At 43.6% G+C, this 27,812-nt stretch overlaps 1 protein-coding gene and 1 long non-coding RNA gene across 11 annotated transcripts in view; both read right to left on the bottom strand.

Annotated features, from left to right (window-relative positions):
- Window positions 1-27,812, bottom strand: part of RBM20 (RNA binding motif protein 20) — an 87,946-nt gene that overhangs the window by 30,595 nt on the left and 29,539 nt on the right. The window lies entirely within an intron of this gene.
- On the bottom strand, window positions 131-1,758 carry LOC146759993 (uncharacterized). The gene is made up of 2 exons (XR_014948742.1): window positions 1,626-1,758; window positions 131-304 (listed from the first exon to the last, which is right to left on the bottom strand). It is a non-coding gene; the product is annotated as an uncharacterized LOC146759993 (long non-coding RNA).

Here is a 27,812-nt window from a genome sequence, read left to right as displayed (position 1 = left end):
ATGCAGGGAATACACGGCGCATTTTGGACTAGAAGCTTTCATTATCAGCTTTACTATGGACATCAATTGCTTTTTCTTCAACACATCCACATTTCTGTGCTAGAAAAATCTGAAAGGGAATCTTGACAGATACATGGAAGGTTTTGTTTATTTGTCTTATATTAAAACGCAACAGTTGGTATGAATCAGACCTGAGCGCGTCCCTCCAGGCAGGACACAGCCCATGTTAGAGCTGCTGGAGCCCTTTCGCTTTGCGAAGTTAAATTTATTGTCTTGAAGAATAAACAGTCACTCAATCAGCCCTCTGAAACAAAACATAAAACAGGCCAATGCTCAAAACCTTGAACAGGGACCAAAAGTGCTTCCCGCAAAGGAAACAAAATTAGGATACGCATTTTATGTTAAGTAATGGCCATTGTTTTATTCTCCCTTTCTGCCTTCCTTCGGTATTAATTAGCAGTAACTGACAGTTAATGCGTCTTGAGTGCTACACGGTAAAATTGATTAGTACACTAAGATGGAAAATAAGAATCAGTTTTTGATGAAAAATATCAGGTTTCAGAGCAGCACATGCAGCAGCTGTGAGGACAGAGAAAGTGTGAAGATATTAACCAGTCCCCTCCATTCAGCTGGCTATTTGTCCAGCTCTGCTGACCAGTGTTGAGGCAAATAGGCAGCCACTGCTCTCTTGCTCAGCAGGACATTATTTCCATTCATTTTTGCTTGCTCTTTTTTTTCCATAATGCACATGCCCTGCTCAGAGCTGTGATCTGTTCATATAGGACTAAAGTAAATCGGGTTTTAATTCATCACGCTGCCTTGCATATTCCACATAACAGTGTGTGCTACCCATTATCTTTTAATCTTATAACCCTCATAGTCAGGTTCAGTCTTGTTTAAGGGTGAAGATATCCAAGAAAGTTGTGATTACTGCTGGCTTAAAAACAAAACACACCAAAGAAGTGCTGATTTTCTTTAAAATTACCTTATATATTTCCAATGTTTTATTTCTGAAAATAAAAATCTGTCTTAGTGTACTAATCAATTGTTAATACTGGTTATTAAACATATCTATATAAAGGCATTAAAATATATGAAGCCATTAATAACACCATTAATAACGCAGTTCCAATTCTTTCCTTCTTTCTGCTCCAAGGAACTCTATTCACAGGCTACTGAACACACTTCCAAACTCAACCCTGGAAATATTTTGGTATTTTGACCCCTTTTAACTTTCAGAAATAACTGCCTGCCCACTGGTTGTAAATAACATTACTATAATTCTGCTTCTGGTCTCCTCGTAGAGATTTTGAAGCTTATTACAGGGTGGTTAACCATGGAAAATCAATAGGATACAATTAGGTATGGAATGCCTCTTAAAGTGTAAGAGCCCCGGTATTAGAAAAAGCAAAGCAACGTACGAAGCTACTGTACAAAACAGATCAGATCATTGAGTTGAAATCCAAGTTAGCTGTCATGGCCAGGGCAGCAGCCGCATGCCTGTTTCACTTTGCTACGGAAAGCGCTGTGCCTCAAAATCAAATTTTCAAGAAGATAAGAGCCCTCACTCTTAGCACACGTCACTGCTTGAGCTGGGAGCAGTTTGGGGTGCCGCACAGTCTTACCTTCCTGCAACATGTAGGGCTGCGGGCAGCCGCGAGCTGGTGCAGAAGAAGCGGGGCCGGGCGCCGATGTCTGCGTTACGCACATGCCTCCCTGTAACATCCCATTGACATTCTACCTGCTGTCTGCACGCCGGCTATTTACGAGCTTCCTTCCACAAAGTCACAACTTTAGGAATGAGGGGGGAAAAAAAAAAAAAAAAAAGGCAAGGCAACCCAGCCCAAATGAAGGAGTGGAAGGCGGTCACGTGGCCGCCGGGAGCCATTCTTGTTGCATTACACGCAGCAAGTGCGGATGGCGAACAATATCAGTTGATGTTTATGCCATATGGTCCCAGTCTCTTCACATATCAGCACCAAAATCCCACTTTTGCACAGTGTAATTCCATGGGATCCTATGGGGGACAGGGTCACAGCCTAATTAGGCGAGCTGTGGAAAACATGAGCCATGCTAACAAAAACTGAAAGATGGTGAGGGATGGACTGAAACAGAACGAGCCCTTGCTCTGGAAGGCAATGAGCATTACCCAGATAAAATTATTACAATTTCACACAATACTTCATGTTATAACCAATAAGTGGTTGGAGGCTTCCTGCCAAAAAAGGGTGGCTGAGGAAAGATTGCGGCGGTGTTTGGGATAACGTTACTGTTACACCAATATCTCAGAAACATCCAACATAAATTCTGGAATGGAAATCCACTGTCCAGTGTTAATCCAGTGCCCCAGACACACATGAATGTGGAGCTGTGCCTGCGCTCTGCAGTGACTGAAGCAAAGCAATAGCAGTGCTGAACCCACACAACCCATCTTCTCAAGGTTTTCAAGACCAAGTCTTGCACCTCCCTAACATAAATTATGCCTCAGTTTATATCTGAATGTTAGAATTATTGATCTTTCCTATATTTCATATTATTCAAGGATTACTAAAACACACGATGCGAAAACAAACAAAAAAAAAAAAAGACAGGAAAAATGCTATTATGCTATTGTAATTGAATTGTAAAATTCCATAGCGTACCCTTCAAACAAGAAACAAACTAGCTGTTCTCCCATGCCTAGAGACCGAAGTAAGTCAAATGACCTGTTTTTTTTTGCTTGGGGTGCATGGCCCCACTAGCCAGCCAGAGTTCTCTTTGCAGCAACTAATCTCATGGGACATGGCAGCAGCTCATTAACCCTGCGTGTTGCAATTAATAGCATTAGTCTTGGGAACATTTCACAGTAGCAGGGCACTTTGTATGTGACACAATCCTTGTATGGAAGATGTCGTTTCTAAAATTACTTCGCACTTAAGCAAACTGCAAACTGAATGGGACTGAGAATGTACACATCTTGCCCTTAAAAACCATAATTCTGCACTGACTCGCACAAGCTCTACTCAGGTTTTCTGACCTCCTTTCTTACCCTCTTTCTTTATTTCTTTGAGTGCTCTTCCCATGTCTCCAAACGACAAAACCACTGCCCAAGTCTCTGCCTTTTCTCCAAACAAACAAACAAAAAACTAAAACAAACAAACAAACAAAAGCCATATTTTTCAGAGATAAAAAAGACTGTCTGAGTGGGGGAAGGCGCTTAACAGGTGGCCCAAGTGTGTCCCCTCATACATATGACTTCCATCAGGAAACAGCAGAAAATTCTAGGGAAGAAGAAGGCATTAGTAAAACCTATGGGGCTTTACTAAAGCCCACAGCATCTCTGCTCTGCCACAGGCGCCCTCACTCAGTCCTCTGCATCTGTGTTGCATTAACCAGAATGAAGAAACGCAAACCAAGCGGCACTTGAAGCTGAACTCTCCATTTCACGTAACCCTGAGGATGGCCACGTGAAGCACATATGGTGAGCTCAGCCTGGGAACTGCGCGAGACCTTCCCAGCCAGGAGCAGAGCTAATCCTTACCGCTGCCGCACGTGGCTCGTACTGGCTGCAGTGCAGAGCGGCAGGCACGGCTGGTGCTCACCCTGGCAGCAGACGGGCTGGCATTTTTTCCACCATGTCTGAGCAGGAAGGAAAGCGAGGTGAGCAATGCAAGCAGTCTGCTTTCAGAAGCAGGGTGCACACTGTTGGGTCTCTCCAGAAGGGAAAATAGCTCCCTCTGATAACTCTCTGCTTTTCCCTAAACCTGCATTTTCATCTGTCATCAGATATTCGTGTTTCACTTCACACCCAGGGGAAGAACTTGCCCCAAAACAGCAGTGTTGCAGGCTGGCAAATCTCATTCCTGTTGCATACCAGAGGCAAGCCCTCCTTTTCTGCTGCAGAAAGACCGGCCAGCAAGAATAAACCAGCCAATGTTCATTAGACAGGAAGGACATGTTATTTTTGCTACCTTAACTGAAACTGACCACAAATAACAGTTACTTGTGGAATTAAATCCCACTGAGAGAGATCAGAGGTGGTGAAGGCTCTCAGCTGGTTATGCTGCAGCAGAGAGCCCCTTGTTCTGGGATAGGAACAACATGCTTCTCTCAATGCCCACATTGTAGGCACTCGTATGGGCTCCCAACCACCTGATGCCTTCTGCTGAGGTAATTCAATGCTCCCACAGTCTGGTGAGAGCAGAAAGGCTCACTGGCCATCTCGGAATATTAACGGAGAGATGAAAAGATCATTCAGACCATTTGTATCATGGGAAAAAAAAAAAAAAAAAAAAGCACAAATGAAGTAATGCAGCTGAGAACAAATTCTCGCTGAGCAGATGGCGCACATAGAGAGAGATCATCAAGTCCATGGCAATAATAGCTCCGAAGATGAGCTGTTCATACTGTAGAGCAGCTTTTCAGGAAATTTTATTCACTGACACTCCATTCGGGGGATTGCTTTTGGCACAACTTTCTAATTCAGAGGTCAATCTCTTCATATAAATCCCGTAGCATAATCTCTAGATAACTTAATGCATTTAAAAATATCTTTTTAAAAGAGAAAGTAAGCATTAAAAATAAATACATAGACTTTGTTCCTCATCTGAGGAGTTTCTGGATCATGGTATTACCGTTACAAAGCAACACCAGTGCGTCATTTGGAAAACATCCTGAAAAGTCAGATGTGTTGATGCAAGCCAAGCAGCGATGTGACAGATCAACCTGAATACTTTAACAGCAGAATTCTAGATATCTGGACAGATCTCCAGCTATGGGAGCTCAGAGAAGATTATTCAGTAAACATTACATCCCGAAATCCAGAGGGAACTTGAGTCTGAAAACCTGTTAGGAGAAGCTCCACCTACAGGGTGGAGGGAGGAAGAAACTTCTCTGTATTCCACAACAAAGCTTTGTGGACACATTTTCTGTGACACTTCATGGAGCAGGATGCTGACAAACACCACCATAGCTGGTTTCACCATTGGACCCACTATAACAGCCCCAAAAGTTCTTTTAAAGGAGCTTAAATCCAGCCTAAGATTTAAAATTAAATATATTAAATATAAATGCAGCAATAGAGCAGCATTTTCTCCTTTAAAGAAAGCAGGGGTGGAAAACAGAAAGTCTGTCTTACAGATCCATATCTCACCTAACACAGACTATGAATGCTCCGCAGAAGTTGAGCGACTCCAGAATTTTAGGGTGAACCACAAAGAAGCCACCCAAATCCATAAATACTTTTCAGTAGGATCAAGAAACAGTGACCAACCTCATTAGTCATCTAGGATTATGGGTGCAACTGCTGTTAGTAGAAGGTAAAACAGGCCCATATCAGAATTTCTAACTTATTTTTCAGTTAGTTGCTTGAATGTCTGCAAAGAGGAAGCTTCAGAGGCTGGCAGCATCCAAGGATGGCTGCTGCAACTGCCCAGACTGCACTGTGTGGGTCTCAGAACCAGTCACTGCTTTCTATTTCAGGGCCATGAATCCCAGCTTTGTGAGTGTCAAACCATCCCCTGGGTGTAGCTGGATGAGATCTCAGTGTCATACTGCTCTATGGATGTCTTGCTCCCATCTGCAGGCAGGGGACAGTGAATTGCTTTGAAGTTTGTTTTCCTTCTTTCCTCTCATTTCTTACTGGGATTCACATTGTAGCCCGCAGTGAATACAGAGTTTCATTATCACACAGGGAAGCAAACTGGTGCATGGATTAAGGGAGCACAGGTGTTGAGCACAACAGTGCATGGATCTGGAGTAGCTTCTGCAGGGGCCTGGTGCTTGAATTACCTAAGATCCTCCAGCACAACAGATCTGTTCTGAAATTTCCCTCTTGTCCAAATTATTAAGCCTTTAGGTGACTCTGGTTTCTGTGTCAGCAACACTCCTCTCATCCTGATTTGTCTATGGAAGCCAAATCAAGCATCTGGAGTTCCTTCCTTCACATTACCATCTGAAATACAGTGATTTATACAACAACCTCCACTGCCCACTCCAGTGTTAGGGTAGTCTACCTAGACACCACTAACAAACCTCATTAAGGAGCTACTTAGCTGGCTTTTGTCCCATGTAGCCACACATCACAGCTATACTCAGGCAGGCTCTCACAAACACAGGGAAGTATAATGTGAGACCTCTTTCCCTGCTCAGCCACTGATATTGCCACAGTATTGCAGAGCCACTGTTAACTTGTAACACAGGGTAGATTCCTTAGTTTTCTCCCCTAGGAATGAGCATGGCTGAACACACAGCATTGTTACTGCTGAGCCCCTCAGCAGCTCTGCTGGCTGTGCAGAGGCGCACTAAAAAGGTCTTGTATGTCCATGCTGGGGGTGTGATGGAGACAGCCAGTCCTGAGGGCCACCTGCCACGCTACATGTGAGCATCACATTCTGCTGCCAGTCTGCATGCCTGGCTGGATTAGTCGATGTCAACAAGATAGTGTCACCCTTCCTTACATGGGCACTGTGGGCGGTCGGCCCCATACGCACCATGGGGAGGGAAGGGGGCATGGGACAGGCACAGAACATGCTGTAGGGCTTGGGAAACAGCATCGACCAGCTTCTGAACTGGACCTCACCCTAGGAACAGAGCCAGCACCTTGCCCTGAGGCAGAGCGGAAAGACAACAGCCTTGAATGGCTCATTGTCTTGAACAGCCGAGGCAATGGCTTGGGTGCTGCCAGTCCTTGGGGCTTCCTGCCTCTTGTCCTCCCCAGGGTTTGTGCAGCTGGCATGGTGAATGCTGCAGCATCAGTGAGTGATGCTGAAGGAGACGGGCTTAAAGCCCTGCCCTGCTGGGGCATCTCCAGGATGTATATGCTGTGATGTACATTCATCACAGGCACACAGAGGCAGGAGGGAACACACAGGCTGTAAGGCCATTTCTCCCACCCTAGGTACACCACAACTGCCCAGGGAAAGACTGGTTAGAATGTACATTCTTCCATCTGAAAGACATACCTTAAAGGAAAACAAATGGTACTACAATATTTTCACATAAATCAGCACAACATACAGGTGAAATGTGACAGAAAAAGCCCAGGAATAAGGCTAAGGTTTGAAGACTGATCCTAACATATAGGGTGAGCCATTTAGTAACATCTTTGCCCCTGTTCTGTCCAGGAAAACATGCTGATATAGGCCAGGAAACCTGAGGAGCAGCTCATGTGATGCGGACTCCTGACATTCCCCCAGTCGTGACTAAGCTGAAACAAGTGGCATTATCTGGTGAGCTTGAAGGCAAAGCAGGAACAACACGATCATGGGGCTTTTTTTGGTACCACGCGAAATGTTCCTGTTCAGATGGTGGTTGTGAAGGGGAGGATATTAGGAACAAGTCAAAATGTGCCCATGGCTTTTATAGCCTTGCCAGACGGAACTTAGAATGAGTGTTCTGAGGGTTAATGAGATCCCAAAGAACAGCAGTTCTGTGTAAACATCTATAAGTGAGCTGCCACAGTCCCCCACTGCAGAAAACACGATTCTAGCTGGAAATAGAGCCTGAAGGCCAATTTTAAAACTTTGACATCATTATGAATATAGTGATACTCTAAAGCTCCTACTTCTAAGTGTAGAATTAAATTGCAGGTCATCACTAAGCATACTGTTCAGTCATTGAACACAAATGTGAACACTGCGGTATGAAAGATGGATGCAAGGGAAGTGAACACAAAGCTGTGATGCAGTGAAGGCTGACAGCACAATGACACAGCTCTGGTGCAGCAGCTCCTCTTACCCTCAGCACCGCTTACTCCCATACTCCATCCACAGGGCCTTGGGAAAAGCAAAATACCTCGGGATTACAAATGAAAACTTCTACTTCTGAAGAAGCCTGAGCAAGAAGGTCAGCATCTGAAAGCATAAGGCCAGGTCTGAGCTCTGGGCGCAGAATAATTCCCCTAACAGCAACAGCACTGGCTGACTGCTTACTGCAGAGCACTTTTACCTTGTTTTTTCTTTAAACATATTCAGAATATGCATCTGAACTTAAAACCTCTTAAATACAAACTGATTCATCCTTCCGTATTAAGAAACTTGTCCTTTCCAATCTCCTTTCACCCCCTCAGCCCAGCAGCTGACTGGCTAATCACTGGCTGATGCTGCCACCCGATGGCTTCTTGGTTACCAACAGCTTAAAGGGGAAAGAAGCAGAATAGAAAAAAGAAAGGAGAAAAAAACCAACAACAACAACAAAGCAGATACTCAGCAGCACAGAACCAGTTCTGCTTCTGTTGTGGGAACAGAAAGTGCCTGGGTAGGGCACTTCCACTAAGAAGAGCTTATGAAAAATGAATACGCACAGAGCACAAAAACCACTCTTTTGATGAAGGCGGAACTGCAGCGAGTTCTCAGAAATTTCACCCAAATATTTGTACTGAGAAGCAGCACGGAGTGTGTGTGTGTGTGGGGGGGTGACTGACAGTGCAGCACAGCTGCTGCAGACGGTGCATGTGCAGACATTCAAAACCAAGCGAGGTGGTCAGATGGAGCAACTCGGCGCTCAGCTTACGCAGCATGGGAGCATTGCAGGTGCATAGCAGGTCCTGAGTGCAGGAAGCTGTGAGCCCAATAGCTCCCCAGCGTGATGAGCAGCACACCCTGCCTGCCCAATGAAGGCTTTAATGCAAGAGAAGGAGAGCTTTCAGGCAACCTCATGTCTGAAAACGCGCCTACACAGGGAAATCAAAGGGCTGTCAAAGGGGAGAAGCAAAATGAGCAAGAAGACAAAGACACAGCAATCCAAGAGCCCAGCTCTGTTCCTGCTTCAGGCCCACATGGGAGGCATCTTTGCCCACAGGATTAGTGCCTGCAATGTAGCTCTGTTCACACAGATGCGACTGCATTTCTGTATGAGTCAGTAAGAAGCAAATTAACTACTTAAAGGCTGAAGATCCTAGCTCTGCCTCCACGGACTTTATCATCAATCCAAGAGCGTCCAACAGGAGGGCTGATGGCAGAGAGAGAAGCAGGAGGAGCTCCCGAAGAGGTGGGACCTCCCGGGAGCAAACAAAGCCAAACACTGTCATCATGTACCAGTGGTAAAATAATTCCCTTCGATACAACAACGAATAGAAATGGTAATCGGTCAAGAGAAAGAAAAAGGCTGATCTTCCCTTCGGGAATTCTTCTACCCAGACAGCACCGTGTGAATGAGGATGGAGTACCACTAGATGGGGATGTCCGACCTCAGAATGCCACGGCAGCAGCAGGAGCCTCACGGTCACCCTCTGATATCAAACTTCCTCAGAAGTATTGAAACAAACAGCGAAAACCCACTTGCATCCTCTCAGTCTGACTGTGGATCAAGCAAAAGACAGATGAGCCAACTGATCCTGTGCAAGGCATAAAGATATGGCAGTACAAGGGAAAACAGGTAGAAAATTGTATCAGCTCAATGTATGTATTCCCAAACTGAGCTGAATAAGTTTCAGTTAATATCCAGAGCAGGCTGCTGACCTCCGGACTGGTGCCCAGACCTCGCAGCCTCCATCTTCCTCTTTCACACCCCCCTCACGTCTGTCTGCCCTCTCCCCTGCCCTGCAGCCCTCATGCATTCTCTTCATTACTGCTCAGCATCTGGAAGCAACATTTTGCCCCTTCTCTATCAGCATTTCCTTTCAAGCTACAGCTAGAACATCAACACATATCTTCTGTCTCAGTTAATGGGACATCCACCCCTTTGTGCCCTCTGCATGGTGTCTTCCCTCTTCTACCAGCTCAGCAGCTCCTGCTCCTCCCAAGGGCAAAGATCCTCACATTGAAAGTGAAGGACTCAAGCAGGTCACTTGCCCACAGCTCCCATGGTGTCTCTGGCTGGAGAGGGGTGTTCTGCCATGAGCACCGTGCCAGCTCTGCTCAGCCCTCCCTGCAGCCACCTCTGCTGTGTAATTCCTTCCCATCAGGTATGAAGGAAATAATTCAGTGCATTATGCTCGAGTGTTCCAGCTTCCAGGTGGGCACTCCAGCTAACTAAAAGAAGAACTGAATGTGAGCATCAGAGGAGGCCTTAGCTATAGCTCCATGAAAGATCCTGCACAGAGATCTCTCGAGGAGCCGTGGACAATACTCCCAAAAGGAAACCTGAGACCATCCTCGGAATTACAACATCATCCACTACAGCAAGGAAGCATAAAACAGCTCATTAGCAGCCTTATCAAGTGACAGACCTAAAGCCAGCTCTGAAGTGCCCACACCTGTCTGCCCACAGCGCCTGCCAAAAGGCTGGATTCCACAGAGGAAAGAATCCTTATCACAGCTCTACATCTGGATGTGGCACACTGCAGAGCTCCAGGGCACTGCAGGTACATTGGGACACATGGCATGGGCCACAGTGACAGCAAGAAGGGGTCTTACCACAGGAGAACCCCTTCCAAAATGATTGTGTTTTACACAACTGATTCAAAGGGGAAAATCTAAATGCCATTAAAAGTATCACGGATAAGGAATGGTCCAGCAAAAGTTATACAGGGTCCCAAAACGAGCATTTCTAGTACATCTTGTTCTCTTCTGACCTGAATAGTCTTCCTATTATTCTGAGAGCTTACTGTCGGCACACTGAGTTGTTCCTCTGACAGAGCAAACCATTGGTGACAGGTACTGTATAACTGTATAATTCACACCTAAACCTCAATACCACAGCAAAAGGCCTTAAAGTTGACAAAGCAGAGCAGAACTCTTAGCACTGAGACAGAAAATCCGGTTTTTCACACACCATCCTTTGTGATGATCTGAACCCTTCATTAATCTCTCAGGATCTGCCCTGTAGAAATAGTGGGATTTCTGTTAAGATGCCTTACATATGCTTTATCAAAATGCTTTTTTTCCTGGGCTACAAATAGCGCAGCTACATCACGTGACACTATAAAAGGTGGGCACAGCCCCAGTTAGAAAACAGACATTTAATTGCTGTGGAAATGCTCCCTAAAGTCACAGAACTGCTGGACAAAGGATAGTATGAGAATATTTTAAAGACCAAAAGAGAAATGCAAGAGATATTTACTGCAGCTTTCCAGTAACAGAAGTGAAACTGATGCAGTAGAATTGTGGTAACATACAGTTGTACAGAACAGCACCACAGGTCCCATGTGGCAGAAAAGTACTAAACAGCAGAAAAGTCAAATTTCTCACTGCAAGGCACCATACTGAGCAATGCAGAAGTCTATGTGTAACAGTTTTTCAGAAGAAATTATAGCATTGGAAAAAGCAAAAGGCAGAAGAAGTCTTTCTAATCCTTCCCTAAATGATTCTTACCCTTCCAATGCAAGAATGTAAAACTAGGCTTTAAGTTCTGATCTGAAATGACATTGCACCTAAACAGCTGAAGACATGTGGGAAGCAGGCTGGGGGGTCTCCTCCATCATTGCACTACATTCCCTGATACTTAGAACAGCCCTTAAGCCAACTATGCATGGTTTTGACACAAAGATGCGTGAATACTGGAGGATCACTTTCTCCCTCTCTCAGATTACAAGATCTCATTCAGCAAAAGTTCCAACAAAGGAGCCCACAAGGAAAGCTGAGGAGGCAGCACCCATATCTCCTGCTTCTCTCTGCCCCTCCTGAACCCAGCCAGCAGCACAGCCATCCCGTCCAGACAGTACCCCACTGGAAGAGTAGTAGGTGTAGGGCTGGCTCCTGATCACACCTGCAGCCCTCCCTGTAGGATGTGGGTGCTGCAAAACCCCCATCAGCTATGGGCTAAGGAGTGGATATTGCAGGAACTAGTCACAGATTGTGGCTCCTCTGTGTGCGTAGGAGGGCAGGTGCAGGCAGGAACCTACTGTCCAGGTTTCCCCTCCCTCCTATAGCATTCTGATGCTTTTTCATCATTTCCCTCTCAGTGTTTCACCATTTATTGTAACAAACAGAAAATATAAGCTTTCTCCACTACTTAGAAAAAATACTATTCAGTAAAGAAACCTGCTAAAAGATCACAACCGTCTTTTCAAGATAGTTACCTTCTGAATATAATAATAACCAGAACCGTTAGCAACATCTGCACTTTACTGCAGCACTTGTAGGACAGCAGCCTTAAGGAAACCCACAGATCTGCACATCTAACGCCATGCAGGAAAGCACAGGGCTGCACCTACCTGACTGTGCACTGGCTCTGGCCCTGCACACCACGTGCCCATCACAGAGTCTGACAACCCAATGGCTCTTTGGCAGAATAACTGAAATCCTAACTAATAACCTCCTTCGAAGCAATATGCACTAACCTAACTTTCAGTTTGGTTTTGGGTTGTTTGTTGTTTTTTGTGATACAGAACCAGAGTCCAGCTGTACAGTAGATGGCAGTAAATCTGCATCTGGTTACAGCTGCAGACCCTCCTGCTTCTCTCCACAACTGAAAACATTTGTGAATGTATTTGTGGTTATCCAGTCACTTTCTCATCAACCTTTTCCTTACGTGTGTACAAATATTGCTTTATAATTTCACACCTGGCTCATTCTTCAAGTTCTTCTAGTGAGAAAAATCACTGGGATGCTCATGCAGTTGTGCACTATCAGATGAGGACCAGCTTGTTTCAATGTAATATAATCCAAAAACATATGAAACTTAAAACAGAGGATTCTTAATCACAGCTGTAAATGTGTTGACACATTCGGGGCGAGGAAGGGAAAAAATTTACTTGGTGTTGCTGACAGTATGTCAAATAGCATTACCAGAACAAGAAGCAAGCTGCAGCATGTGACTTGGACAACACTTTGGGACACAGAATTTTATCTCGACTCAGATTTTCTACCGTAGAAAAACAACCCCTTGCTGCCAAGCATGTACAGAGCTCTCAGTCTCACTTAAGCTCTGGAATGCTCATGTTTGCACACTATAGAAAGACGCTGTTTTTAAAGGTTTACAATACTCCCCATCCCAGTGCTTGTAAGGTGCATTGCTAAGTCACGTTATACCTATGGACATCAGCTCCCAGACACTTTATAGGCCTCATGCAGCCACAACAAGCTAATGGAGTTATTTTCATAAGCATTTGATCCAGAACACCAATTGGAATAAGTATTTCCAGTTCCCTGAGCTGTTCTTGGATCAGGTCCAAAGCGAATGATGTGCTAAAGCAGCATTTTGAGCAGGTTTATCATTGTTGAAGTGGCTGTAATTTCAGTGAAGTTGTGTCATCTACACATGAAGGAGTCAGCCCTGCAAGTGCCTTCTCCTCAACATCAACCACATGAACAAAGCTCCTTTTCAAACACAGGTATGTTTCAGAAACTCATAAAAAGAACAGCGGAAGCACACAACAATCTCTTTCTGTATTAGGTGGTGCTAATTAAATTAGATGAATATTGTTCTATCTTGTAACGGCACACAGAAATCTGCTTCACATCACATCTTTCTTTCAGACAGCATTCCAAAATAACTTTGCTGCCAGCTCTCACACTCCAGAAAGGGCCTTACAAACCACCCTGCAACCATCTGTAGGAGTCTCGTAACTTCCATCCTGCACTCAATCGGATCAGTATCCTGGCATCTGCACAGTGCAGTGTAGAAGTGTGAAATCATCAGGACTCAAAGCCTGACCAGAAATGTCTTCTGACTATGCTTCAATTATATAAAAGTCAATCAAACCGCTACTGCAGTTCTGTTTCTCATGAGCAGCAGCTGAATGGCTTGCAAAGAGCAATTTGCCTGCAGCGTTGCAATTGCCTCCACATTGCTCCAGAGTGTTGGATCATTAAGGGCAGTGATTTATGCTACAACCAACAAATAGCACTGCCCTTGTCACTGCTCTCTTCAAGCATATGACTTGCATGCAGGGAGTGAAAATGCTTACACACAATGCAACTTCAGCTCAGTAATGTTGTAGACTCATTTTTTGCTTTCTCACAGTTTTGGAGTGTTCTGTACACATATTTGACCCTCTTCTACTTCTAAAAAGACCCCACTTACTAGCAATTTACTGCAGAAGCAGAAGGGAAAAGACACCGCTATCTAATAACAGCAAAATATTAGCTGCCATAAAGATGGGCCAATGAAATATTTGGTCAGGTTGGATTTATTGGAGCCCAGGAAAAAAAGGTTGAGAAGAAGAGGTAGCAAAAAAGCCATACTTACTGACAACCCATCTGAGGGCAGCCAGGGCAACAATTGCTGAACAACTGCCATAACAAGAGGCCTATCTTTGGAATGGTGAAAAGAGCTGAGCCCACTTCAAGTTGATAAGAAGAGCATGCATGAAGATAAAGTGAACACTAGAAATGTACTGTAGAAGTGGAATGGAAATTGCAAAGAAGTGCCTGCAATGAAAAATACACACGTACACGGTTGTCTTTACATAAATTTAAACTACAGAGACAACACACGTATTAAACACGGCCTACAAAACACATTAAAAAGACTGCACCCTGAAAACGATGCTTACGTATGTAGGACACACGGCGTAGCTGTGGACAACACAATAATGACTACCTACAAAAGCTTCACCCGTTCTGAGGGACAATGCTCCGTAAAACCGTGATGTTCCCTGAAGGTCAGGGGATTTGCACCTTCACCGCCTAAGCCTGCTCAACCTCGGATCTAAGCCCCCTGTTACCACTGTGTTAGACACCCGTATCTTCTTCTCTTCCTTCAGATGCTTGCAGCATTGTCACAAGGAAAAAGAAGAGCATGCCTGAAGCCTGCGGATTCATTATTTATGAAAAAGGGGAGCATGCTAAAGGTCTCAATGTCTTCAAGAGGCCAAATGGGAGCACTGAGGTTGCACTTGTGAGAGGTCTGAGATCTGAATTGCAGCTCACCCACTGTGCTGACTTAGAGCCATATCTTCAAGTCTCATCCCCTGAGCCAAGCCACAACCTTCACTCTGCTTCCCAATGCCTATATCCTCAACAAAAGCTCAAACCACCCGATAGCACTGCATCAATTTCAGCCTAAAGACCCCACACAGCTCAGTTTAACTTGGTATTTCTCTTCACAAATGCTAAATGAAAGCCTAATTAGACAGATAAATTTAAGATTTCACTGTTAAATATTTTATAAAATCCCCTCACAAGATGTTCCATTATCTTCCAAGCAGCATTACCACCTTTGGCTAGAGCTGAAAACTTGCCAAAGGAAAAGCTGTGATATAGTTTAACAGAAAACCTAGTAGTTATTTGCTTCCTCACTTATCCACCCTGGGCCACTGAAGCATGTATTTACTGTTCAGTGGGCTAATGATGGGTCTAAGCCAGTGGAATAACTCAAAGAACCACTTCTAATGCTTCCAATACAAGCTACACTAGCATTCTGTAGCAGATTTAGGCCCTTGTCCCTACAAGTCAATGAAGTCTTGTAGTATGGTATTACACTTACACATCTCCTCCTGAGCAGTGTTTGTTCCACTCTCACTCTAGGATAAAGTGTTCGGGAAAAGAAAGCAGGAATCCCAGCGGTGACATGCACACATGCTCAGTTTAGAGGAGCTAATCTTCCAGCATGAACAAAATGAGCCAGATAAGCATCTCTTCACACTCCATTAAGTTATGAGCCTCCTCAATATTAAAGACAGCATACGACAGCTGAGTCGTACTCAATATTTATGTGATGTCCCCCTTGTCCAATGCAAATGCCCTTAGAGAGCCTACAGATCTCGGTCCTGAGAGGAAGCGACAGAGAAGTCTGCGGTCCTCAGGCAGCCAACACGCATGATTCAGACAAACTCACAAACCTGTGACCTTTCTAACGGCACCTCATGGCGGGCAGCTTGCTAGCATGTGGACAATTCTATTTTTGGCATTGCTGCAAGTTAGCCCCCATCGGAGAGCCTGGAAGCCAGCATATCTGAACCGTCAAATATCACTGCATTCCTCACCTAGTGCTCGCTTTGCCCTAGCAAGACAGACAAACCAGAGTCACGCCCAACCTGTCTGGGTTTTAATTACGACCCAGGTATTGGCAAAGCAAAAGGGCACCACAGAGTGGCACGAAGAGACAGCATTCAGCTCTGACTATTAGTGATTAAGCTGTTCCAATGACTTTAAAAGGAACGGAAGGAGGATTCTGTAGAGAGTCTTTGCTCACAAACAGTAATTTTAAATAGGGGATGGAGGAAAGCAGTGAGGAATAACAAGACATTTATGTCAAATTTCTCCCATTCTAAGCTTTTCACTGCCTCCCTAATTGGATAAATGTAATTTAAGTTTCTCACCTCTCCTTGAAAATCGCTTATCCAGGCTTTTTCTCCTCATTGCAAGCTTTGGCTCAGCCCCAACCCTCCACCTCATACACCTTTTTCACTCTTCTCCTGGTGCTGCACAAAATCCGTTTTGTGACGTTCGCAGCTGGGAAGATCCACTGGGTTACAGTGCATGACCCCATGCCATCACCCAGGATATGCACAGAGCTGGCCTAGCCATGCTCTTTGCCTAAACTGATCTAAGTCAGTCAAGAGGTGGAGAATTAATTGTGTTATCTCCATTTGATTTGCTGCAGTGGCTAATTACTCACGCTATCAGCAATTAAAGGTATTCCAATTTAAATATCCACTTTCAAACATATTACTGTGGACTTGGTGCTAGAACATGTTAACAAGGACCCAAATGCCATGCAAACAGAAGCTGAAGTTCTATTGTTATTTATAACAGCCATATTCTTTATGTCACCATTCATTGACTTTTATCAAACGCCACAAAAAATCTCTAAGAAAAAAAAAATATTCAGCAAACTCTCCAATGGTTTGCATTTCCTCAGCAATTCCCTGAAATTCCTTCCATAGTCAATAATCTTTGAAACTGGTAAGAGGACAAAAATCTTGACGGGACTTCAGGATCCAACTCTCATGATTCTTCAGTGCAGATAACCAGACTGGCTCATTTTTGTGCAGTTCCACTAAGATATACGTTTTAATACCCTCATTAAACACTGTCTTCAAAACACTGCATCAGCTTCATGCGATACAGCTAGGTTATACCGCCTCTTTTCAAACAAACAGAAAAAATAAATAAATATTTTAAAATACTTAGGATTTAAATAAAGACTTGTGATTTTCCAAAAACTCTAGCCACGCTTTATACTCTTTATCTGCTAGTGGATCCTACTCCTCACTAGAATCATTCTGCTCCACTTAAGCTCTGCTATCTACAATGGAATCTCTTCTTCTATTTCTACCTTCCCAACCAGAATGCTCCTGTTGATTTTTCAGTGATACTTTGCAAGGCAATCCCTATTCAATTTTACATTTCTGTTTTTCCCTCTTAATCAACTTTGCTCTAAAATTTCCCCCACAATCACAAAATCTCACCCTTCTGAAATGCCAAATCAGCGCTACCCACATAAACCAGAATATGCCTCTGCAAAGGGAAGTAGGTCATGCTCGCCAGTCCCTAGGCAACCACCAAACCTCATTCCCTTGATCAATTCATCCGTATCCCTGTTTGTGACGTCTGAAATAGATTCAGCTGGTATTGTGCGCAGTGGTTTTTGTATTAAAAGATTATTATCCATTTTTAGCAATGCTAAGTGTCTATTGGCTGCATCAGACCCGCAGAATATTGAATGGCCCATTTTTAAACATTCCATACCCAATTTCTCTCTTCCCACACACTGTCACACAATCGACTAGTTCCTACTTGTCTCTGGTTTTATTTAACGATTCTTAATGGATTATTTTCCAGAAATTGGTTATCAAATTAATCCTTATGCAGTCAAAACTCAGTAGATATGAGAAGATGAGTTACTCATTCATCCCTTAATACCATAACGTATAGCATCTTTTTTTTTTTTTATGCTTGCCTTTTTAAAATGTGTCAAAGACCATGTGAGCAGATATAGAAGTTACAGAACATACCCTGTAGCAAACTGCATTGCCTCACACACAAACAACTGAGCTCAAAGGCACAAGTAGTGAATGGACCCCCTGCTGAAAGGCAGAGACCAGCAAGCATGGTGGCAGAACCCTCACTAGGGCAGATGTACGTTTACTACCACCAGGGCTGGGTCAGCTTCCTTGTAGATCTTGCACCTCGTGCTCAAATCCACTGCTCAACCAAGGTAATGGGGCTCAGCACTAACTCAACCTTTGAAGTATTCTATGAGCATTATGATCCCAGTCATGCGAACAGTTGTTGCAAGGTTTCAGCAATACACAGCATTTCTTGAAGTTACTGAGGGTATCAGATCCCTCGTGCTCATCACCCACAAGCCCATCAGTGCTACGTAAGGAAATTCTCTTTCAATTATTTTGTAATAAGGGATCCATTTAAGCACAGCAAGACAAGCTCAGTTTGCAGCGGGGCACAGCCTCATAAATTAAATGTTGGTTCAGTGCCTTCTTCATACTTACTCCTTGCAGCATTCAAACAGGGTGTGCATCCCAGTTTCTGAGTAATATGCAGAGAGCTCTGCACCTCAGTGATCTTCCCCCTAAATGCCTTTCCACAGGACACAATTTTCTGCACGAATTTGCAAAGCCTGAACAATAACCCAGGGAGGGACTGGTTTGTGTTGTCCTCTTACTATTTATCACAGAATGAGTTTTGGTAGCTTAAGAGGAAATGGCTTATAAGTGCTGCCTCATATTGTTCTTCCCTCCTCCTGACAATTGTCTTATGGTCATAGATTGGAACTAAGAACAACAAACAGACTTTGCTATTAGCTACTTCTACAGACAACTCATGCAGACAGGAATAGAAAGAGTAGAACCTTCAAACCTAACATTAGATGATGATGGAGAGACCTAAACGGGTCACCAGCACTAAGGGATGGCTACTGACTGTACCTGTACATCATATAAGGGGATGCAAATATAAAGAAATTAACTGTATGTTTTTCTACTGACTAGAACTGTAGTTTGACTTAAAATCTGTGGAAAGCAGGAATTGAACAAAATACATGAAACATAAAGAAGAAGAATGGAAATGATGTATTTTTAAATTACACTCTTGCAGATGAGCGATGGATGTGAAACAATTTCTTATTCTTGACTGGTAAAAAGAGTCCTTTATAGGTATATGCACTAAAAGAAATAGGAATAAGGGAAAGCTTCTTCAAATTGATTAAAATCAAAGAGAAGAGCACAGTACTGCCATCTTAACATATTTGTATAAATCACACAGGACGTGTTCTGCAATACCTTAAAATAAAAACACTAGGAGCAAGTACTGTGCTGAGCAATGGACAAAATGGAGAGTACCTTGGAGGAGCACTGGCTTGGGATGACAGGACACTGATGGCATTCAGCTCCCAGAGCCTCAGAAAAGGGCTGAAACCCACCAGCAGCCACCAGCCCCAGCCCACCTCTCAGGATGAGGTGACTGACAAGCAGAACCACATGACAACAGATTACAGTTTAACCGGCAAGAAGTGAGCTAGATGCAACAAGGTCAAGAAACCTCATGATAACGGGCATTCAGGGAAAGCTGTGTTTGTTTCCCAGTGCCCCACTGGTTCCAGGGACGGGGTTTGGGGTCTTGCCTCCGCTGCATGCCTTGTGTTAACATAGCTGCAGCCTTAAAACCTGCTGGGCATGACCGCCTGCAGACACAGCAGATTTCCATCTGTCTTCATCATCAAGCTGTGGCTGTCAATCCTGCCAGCTACACGGGAAACCCTGGTGTTACCAATCAGCTTAGCCTACTGTGCACACGCCATGCAGCTATAAACCATAAAATTATTGTTTTTACAAGGGCAGAGGATTTAAAATTGCCCTCCCCCCAGTTCAGGAAGCACGAGGCCATTGGACAAAATGAAATAAATATGCAGATGGATGAAATGACGTGAGCCAGTGTCTTGGGAGGAATCTAACCCCTAAAACTACAACAGTTACAAAAGCAGAAAAAGGGTATTCTGTATTTCTTGCAGCCTGAGACACACAGCAACTGTCCTTGGAGGAGCAGTTTGCGACAGGATCTGTGAAGCCAGCGATGGCAGCAGCATCGTCTGCGTGCAGGGAGACAACAGGTGGGAGAAGCAGACGAGACGAGTTTTCTTTTAGGTGTATGAAGTTTGTATTTCATTCATGCTATTTGTGAAATGGAATAACATCAGCAAGTAGTCATGAGGCCACAAGTTAGGAAATTACATCATATATTTGGCAATAACTGCAAGATATAAATAACCTGGAACATCAAACCTTTCACAGAAACAGATGCAAAAAGGGATTCACTTGCCCCTGGGCAATTCGCAGTGTGTAACATTTACACATGGATGGGCAAGCTGTTTTTAGCTACCCAGGAGTTAAAAGCGACCCAGCAGAACTGGACTGCACATTCCCACAAGAAGGGCAGCAGGTGACTGTTACATGCTGCAGGGCATAGCAAAGGACACAATCTGGAATGCTCCGAAGGCATAAATCCAACCATAAATGTAAGGAACCTATTGCTTTCTCTTCTTTCCCCTGTTCAGAGTAGCTGTAGGAACATAAACTATCTGAGCATTGTAACAGAGTACAACCCCTTTCAAAAAATCCCTATAGCCAACTTGACAACAGAAGCAGTACAGGAATATGCAGTACATACATTTAGGTTATTTTACACCCATTTGCAATCAGCTTCTACAGACAACGCCTACAGCCTGATCCTGCAGAGGTAAAAGCATAGGAATCATTTTATTCATGCCACTTGTTTTATTTAAGGTTCTTGTCTGGAGCAGATGTGCATATACGGTATCAGAACAGCACATGGTAGAGCATATATAACCCACATTAAATTAACTCTGTACAAACTAACATTTATTGTGTCGTTTGCTTTTATGACATAATGACATAGCTCTGTGGACACAGGCAAGCAAGGATTACTGAAATCCACAGGGCATTGGACCACACACTTGTCAAGAGTGACTGGCATCCTATTTCGTTCATTAAATGGGACAGCATGGATACATTTTTCCTGGGCTCTGGAATGACAGCAGTGTAAACCTTGCAGCTACAGAATCTCCAGAATAAGGCACTGCTAGTAAACAAATCTGCCTTTGGATCAGACACTTGGGCAAGCTTCAATACAGAACAACGCGCTTCTTGCTGTACTGTTCCTGTCTGCCTTGCTACACATATCATAAGAGGTTGAGCAGTCAGTTCAGTCTGCACCTCCCACAATTAAAGATCAGCATTGCTGGCCCTAAGGTGACTCCTAAAATCATCTGCAAAGATTTTTATTTTATAACTCCAAAGCACCTTACTATTTTTGCTTAATTCCACTTTACGGTTTGGGATTGTGCAGTATTGGTGTAGGGCACTTTTAAGAGGCGAGCAGAGAAAGGGACAGTAGAGAGATGGAGGGGATCCACCACAAGCAGAACCACAACACTGCTACGTTAGGTAATCACACTCGTTAAACCAGCAGGACAAGTCTCTGAAAGGCTGTTTTAAGCACATCCATAGTGCTCCATGCAGAACTGTTCCACTACAGACAGAGGCTTCTTTAGTTATTAACTGGAATAAGTGCACATAGCAGGAAACTGCAGCTTCCAGAAACATCCCTGCTTGTTTATTCCAGTGCTGGCTGCATTTCTTTGTCTCTCATCTACAATGAATAACCATATGCAGAAGCCCTAGGACTTCAAGTAGTTAACTGAAATCGCAGTCATGTAAAAATAATCCTCCTGAAGTATAAAAATAATTTACCAAGGAACAATTTAAGCTAGATGACAGCCTCACTGATTGAAGGGAAGTGAACTGCTTCCTTGCTCCCAGCCCTGCCATCATTTTAAGATACAAATATAAACAAATCTTTATAGTGTTACCCATCACCCTTCACACACGGCTGCCGCAATCACTCTCTGCCAGGCTTTCCCAATTTTCCTCAATCATTTTGCTTATTTTGGTCTTCCACTCTTACTCATTCTTTGCTTGCAGTACAGACAGAGAATCATAAATGCTATTCAAGTACAGAAATCCTTAAAGTAGATTTCTCTGGTGTTGGTGCCTATTTTTAGCTGCGCTAGCCCAGAGATGCACTGAAGTGTTTACTAGCTTGGACATAGGTCATAAAGTCTGCATTTGTCATTACCAAAGACCACCTGCAGTTTAGATAAATTATTATCAGTGACAACTGTTTATCACTGTTCAGCAGACAAATAAACTTAACCCTTTCCTGTTCAACACAGAGTTCTGAGCACAACACACAGCAGTGATCCCTGCGGTGCCTCCCAGCCCTGCCTTTCAGTGCTTATCCCCACAGAAACACAGCAGCAATGTTGGCCCTCCATTTACAATCTCCCCAGGCTCCTCCAAGCAGGAAGCACTGATTACACACAGAGCCCCAGGGAACCTCCCAGAGATGCTCTGTAAGTTGTCCTATCAGAAGATGAAAGGAAGAAAAGAAGGCAGACCTTTGGACTGAATGTGTTGTTGAATATCCATCATTTCACATCTTGCCACTTTCAATATTAGTTCTTCTTGAATTAACCCCACAGACAATTTCATATTCCTGTGAAATGTCCAAATGCTAAACACAAAGTCATTTATTTTGCATGTTATTTTCAAATATACTTTCCGTCACCTTTATTACCCTCTATATCTGTATTAGTTTCTCATTGCCCATCACCATCTCCCCACATCAGTACTGCAAACCCCTAAATTTCCAAAAGACATCTCCTGCCCACCGCTTACGTGAGGAATGCTTTGAGCAATAGACTGAGGGCAGCAGTGGCTTGAACTCAAGAGGTTGGGCAAACACAAGAGTTTGACCATAGTTATATATGGTCAGGGCCTAATGAAAAGAATTTAACCAACCAAAAGCAGAACAGATTCCTTTTCTCTACTCTTCATAAAGAATTCATACTAAATAAATCTGACTTCCAGAGCAGAACAATCACCTCTTTTCTCAACAACTCAAATTCAGCACATAAGTAATTCTTGATGACCTCATTTTTTATTTCAGTGGACACAACTGTTCAGCAATTAATGACTAGAGAACCCTGGTTTGGTACATATGTACCACTTGTTACCCTTAAGTAATTAAGTTTAAGTACTATAGAAGTAAATATCATGACTGCTTCGACTTTATTCCTTAATTCCTCAGTTAAAAAACAGATAATCCTGACATTGTTCCCAAACCTGCTCGAGTCAAGAGGAAGATTTCTACTTATTTCTGTGGAAAATAATTATGTATTTTAATCACGTATTCATGTCCTTAAAAGTGCTGTCTGCTACCTCGCAGTCTTTCTTTATAACCAAAATACTGTGTGCAGAATTACCGGGCACAACAATGCCAGCGTGGTTCCCAGGAACAAAATGTGCCCTCACCCTGAGCTCAAAGCCAAACAGCTCAAGGGTCTCTGCAGCACCACAGTGATAGCTGCACATTTCCAAGCCGAAGGCTCCCACTGTGGATCATTTGCAAGGAAAAAATGACCAGTCAGAAATTTTATATCTGAAATGCTTGCAAGCAAAATTCCAGTTAGTTCAGATCACATAATACAAGCTGCAGTTTTTCATAGATGGGTACTGCTTTAAAAAGTAAGCTGACACATTCTGCACTGGCTCTACTTTCCAAACAAATTCAGGTTCTGCGCCAAATCCAGCACGTTACATTAATCTTACCCTGGAACACAATACAGGAGAAATTAATATATCTCATATGCTCACATATGCACACAGCACTCAAAATGACCTGATGCTTGCAGACATTAGTAGTTGGGACAATAAACACCTTAACAACTTACTGTCTCCTGTTTCTATGAAGATTATTTGTTCTCTTCCCTTTGGAAAGCACTTCGGATTGTGCAACAACATCTACGCATCATTCTCACATAATTGTGTGTTATGGAGGTCTTGTGCCTCATAATTTGTTAAAAATCCTTGAAGTGAGTGAAGTTTTAGGGTGTCTCGTTCTACTTCTTATTGACCTAGTTAAATATCTTCAAAATCCACATTCCACTCAACTTGCCTTGAAGAGGCCTTTGAAAAAGCAAGACTTGATTTGTTAATAATCCTGGAATTAACTTACGCTATTGGAACACGAACTTCAGCATGTTCATAAATATGACTGAGAAAAAAAACCAAAACAACACTGAAATGAGGGTGCCAGATTTACTGCTGGAATACACTGCTGCACTTTGGAGCAGTATATTTGCACCTGAATCACTTCGGAGGGAAAAATCAAGATCACTTTGTATTCCAAAGCACCCAAAGAAGGGTCATGGTCTCCACAAGTCTTCAGAAAACAGAGCAGAGCACACAGAAGGTAAACAGCAACAAGATGTGACAATGCACTGATGGATGCCTTCACAAAAAAAAACAAACAAAAAAAAAAAGAAAAAAAACAGAGGTATCTCAGAAAGAGGTTAAAAGCTAAAATACTTTCAAAGCTCAGATCCATTAAGAAATGAAATAACACATAATTGGTTAATTTTGTTAGAATTTGCTGGTCAATGCAACTTTCACTTAATGAACACAATTACTTTCATTCACTAAAATAACAGTTCACTTTCAGACAAACAGAATGGAGATCTCCAGCTCAAATGCAGCGGATAGGGCCCCAATTTCCACTAGTGCAGGGAGTGAGCAGAGGGCTTACAACCTTCCTTCTGAAGATCAGCACAGAATTTCCATCTTAGCTAATGTAACCACATCACCAGCCCGTCCCATCTCTTCCAGTCATCAATATCTTTTCGCATTATCATTAATAAGTCCCTAAGTCTTCGATTCCTGGGGAAGGCATCCCATTCCATTTTGGTGCACCCTTGTTAGCCCACACAGGCTCATTGTGTAACTTGCTGGCTAACTTATCCAACAGGGAATGAAAGACATAATTTATCTGGCGTTCCTGCGTTACTACCCTGGGGCAGGCACTGCAGCACAGAAGATTTTCAGATTATCAAGAGGGGATAAGAGGAATGTCACAGCCTCCACTAGTCTATGTAGGGTCATTTATCAAAAAGACAGCTGGCATTACATTGCTGTGCTCCCTTCCTCTAAAGTAACAAAGGTACTTTAAAAATATTTAAGGAGTTGTATTTATTTTCCAAAATTCAATCCAGTCTGAGCTTGCCATTCCCCCAGCTGATGAAGCTGTTCTCTTCAGGTTGAAATAGCCTCAGAAGCACACTGTTATCCACACACACACACCAGCAGACATTTGCAGGAGGTACAATGAGATGTCCAGCTCATGGAGCGCTCTGACAAAGGCCAGAATCAAGGTTTACTGCCCCACCACAATGCTGGGCTGATCCTTGGAAGAAACTGGAGTCCATTCCCTTGGAATGAAAAAGATTCCATTTCTGCCATGGGGAGATATCTGGGCTGTCTTGCGAGCAAGAGAACAGATAAATGCTGAAGGAGAAAAGTAAGCCTTGACTTGAGGAGAAGAGTTCCCAGCTCTGCATCTCAAAATGAGTGGGGCAGACAGCTGCAGAAACAGGAACAGAACTTCAGATGGCAACCTTCTGTCATTAAAAAGAACTTTCAGCTCTTACCCAAGGATAAACTAACACAACTCTTACAAGAAAGAAAAAAAAGAATGAAGTCTACATTAGAAAACAAGCAGCAATGAAGGTTCATTTTTCAAGGTTTCGCTCCTAAGATACTTATGCAGCTGGGCACAGGTAAACACCAGAAAAGAGACACAAAGGAGGATGGCTGTGAGGGACATCTGCATCAGCACAGCTCTGGAATGAATGCCGCAGCAAACACTTAAAGAAAGCCCCAGCAGGATCTGCAGGATCCACACGGCAGAGCACACACACAGTGCACAGTGCAGCATTATCCCAGCAGCCATCTGAACAAGGAAAACATCTGCATCTCCTCCTGTTTACACAGCTACAGTTTCTCCTATGCGAGGGAATTAGGTGCCCCATCCGCGTCAGTGCTGGCCAGCACACAGCCCTCCTCAGGAAGGCATTTTTTCCTCTAAGAACAAAAGCTGCTTTGAGAGCTGAACTTGAAGCCATTCTGTCCACAGCGTACTTCAGTGAGGTTTAAAAAAAAAAAAAAAGAAAAAGAAAAGAAAAAGAAAAAAAAAAAAAGGAAGAAATAAAGTCTGCTCTGCTACAGCTTTATTTCCTTATTAAAGCAGCATTTACAGATCGGTGGACGCACACCAGAGGGTGAGCAAAGCCGAGTGCGCAGCTCTAAGTACAGCTCAACAACACAAAAATAATGGTTAGCCAACGTCTAGGCACCCGCAGCACCAACACATGTTACATGCTGGTTCACCCCTTCTGCTGTGCATGACTTGGCCGCACTACACATATTTCACATCAGCTCTGCCCTGACTTTGTTCACACTGAGCCCTTGTAAGAAGATCAACAAGTTCTTAGGAGGATACAAAGTTGCTGACACAACAGAGCCCACACAAGCCACGGTTTAACTCTGTGTCCTCAGCTGGACACATTTTACTAGAGGAATTCCAGCTCCCACAAGCCTTCTGAAAAGCAGGAGACCAACACGAAAGAGTCTGCAGCGGCTCTCTCAGCGTCATGCTATTTTCTTCTATTTATTCTTTTTTCCCCCCTGTAATGTTTCCACATGACAGAATAGTTATTCTGCAACTGACACCACTGAAATACATGACTTTGCATACATTACCCGCTATGGTACAGCACAGAGATATTTCAGGCCAGCTTAAAATAAACTGGCCAGAGCACAAGCAATGGGGCTGGATGGAGCAAGGCGGAGCTCTGCCATGGCTCCATCGCCCCGGCAGGGACCAGCAGCACCTGGCACAATCTGCAGGGCCAACCGGTTGGACCCATGCCCTCTGAATCCTGCACTGCTGCTGCACTGGGTGCAGATGCAGCAGAATAAGGTTTTAATGTACCTGCTTATGTGAGGAATGTTTTCAGCAACAGACTGAGGGCAGCAAAAATTAGAGAGGGCCAGGCATGAAAGCCCTGACAGTGCAGGCAGCATCTGAGCTCCAAAGAGTTAAAAGCCTGAATGTTGAGTTTAGTTCCGAAGAAGCAGCCCACACTCAATTCCTCACTGAGCTAAGCTCTCCCCATATGCAGGATTCTGTTCTTTCTGGTTGTAAAGCACTTTCTAAGCACTGCCCTCACCACCACCTAAACAAACCACTCACTCGTGTGCTCAGTGCATGTCTTCCGATCCACAAGACCAGGATTTCCTGAAGTGTGCTCGCAAAAGAGACCATATGGGAGAGGATTTCTTTCCACATGCATGACCTAATTTAATTTTCAGTTGCTTCTGTATTTTAATAATTTTTATGCTTCAGTTCAATTTCTATTTCACTCCCTTCCCCATTCAGAAAAGGAATCTAGAAATATAAAGGGTAAGTCTAGCAAAAACTCACAATTTATTACAGAGGCTTACTTAAAAGAAAAAACAGCCTCAATGGATTAATGTATTTCCTTTCCCACAGCTTTTCCATTTAAACCATAACTGTGCATATTTACCGTGGTGTTTCCATCTGCCATTGGCACCGTGCTGATGCATCCCGCACAGGGATGGCAGCCAGGCAGGACACCCGTTCCCCATAGTGAAAAGGCACTGCTGACCAGCAGAGGAACTCAAGTCCTGGTTATCCCAGACACTTACCCCAATCGTCAGTCATTTTTTTAAACAGAAAATGCTTAGGAATAAAAACTGTAGTGACTCATTGTCAAAAGCTTCAGTCAAAGGCTATGGGTAGATTTGTTGACAAAAGCTTCAGACAAGGGTTATGGGTAGATTTGCTCTCTTCTTAGAAGTTCTTCATAGCCAGTGTGCAGTGGAAAAAGAAGTTGCACATGTAGGCATTTGTGTTGCCTTGTATGAAAGCTGTACAACCAAGGTGGAGGGACCCACTTTTGGCAAGGTCAAACTGAGTCCACATAGCTGTTAGAGTTTATCTTTTGAACCTGGTCCTTTTAGCAGAGGTATATATAAACATGCACACTTGACAAGATGGGAAGTGTTGCTGATAGGTAAGTTGAGTAAATGACACTGTATTCACCTTTAACTT

The sequence above is a fragment of the Coturnix japonica genome, chromosome 8 (genome assembly GCF_054131305.1).
Source record: "Coturnix japonica strain WE chromosome 8, WE-NBRP24, whole genome shotgun sequence".
NCBI lineage: Eukaryota > Metazoa > Chordata > Aves > Galliformes > Phasianidae > Coturnix > Coturnix japonica.
The sequence above is the reverse complement of the archived record's forward strand: the minus strand, read 5'-3'. Positions and strand labels throughout refer to the sequence as shown.